Source organism: Chrysochloris asiatica, unplaced genomic scaffold (genome assembly GCF_000296735.1).
Source record: "Chrysochloris asiatica unplaced genomic scaffold, ChrAsi1.0 scaffold00041, whole genome shotgun sequence".
Taxonomy (NCBI): Eukaryota; Metazoa; Chordata; class Mammalia; order Afrosoricida; family Chrysochloridae; genus Chrysochloris; species Chrysochloris asiatica.
The window spans coordinates 16156893-16157843 of NW_006408559.1; positions in this window are offsets into that span (position 1 = coordinate 16156893).

Below are 951 nucleotides of genomic sequence, written 5' to 3' on the forward strand. Positions count from 1 at the left end.
TCATAATCCATTCTGTCAGAATATTGCATTTTTTCCATCCTGTAATGTTTAGTCTCTTTGTGTCTCTGCATCTAAGGTGTGTCTCTTGCAGGCACCACGTGATGTGTCTTGTTCACCTATCTGTTCTGCTATTCTGACATATATATTATCCATTTATATCCAATATAATTATCAACAGGTATAAATTGATTGCTGTCATTTTACTGTGGGAATTTTGTGTCTGTGGTAATACTGTACTGAGTTCATTTTGTGTTTTGTTTGTGTGTGATTTTCTTCATCACTTTTAGAGTTTACTTATTCATGAGTCTCCTCTTTATTTTGAGGAGAGCGTTTACCCATGTTCTTTGAGGTTACCCTGTAATTCATTAATTTATTTCCAAATTTGAAACAATCTGCTCTACATTGTAATCTGCTTGATTTTTCCTTCATCTGAATGCTCTATAACAGCACTAATGAGCTCTAGTAGCTTAGTGGTTACGAATCCGCCTGCGAACCTCAGGGTCAGCAGTTCGAAACTACCAGCTGTTCCGCAGGAGAAAGATGAGGCGTTCTACTCCGGTAAAGATTTACAACCTCGGAAACCCTGTACAGGGTCGCTATGAGTCGGAACCAACTCCAGGGCACACAGCCACCATAACAGCACTAATCCCTCTTTATACTTTGTAGGATTTTAGTTGTTGCAAACTAGTATCTCTAGTTCCCTATTTTCTGTTGTGGCGCTGTAGGATAAGCACTGGACCGCAAGGTCGGTTTGAATTGCAAGATCGGCGGTTCAAACTCACAGGCCGTTCCTCGGAAACCCTTTATAAGGTGGTTATGAGTCTGAATCGACTTCATGAAATTTGATGAGATTAGAGTGAGGATCCCATGAGAGCCTGGATAGGACGGGGCCAAGAAAAGGGATGGGGCGGGGCCAGAGGCGGGACGGACCTTGAGGGACGGGACAGTAGG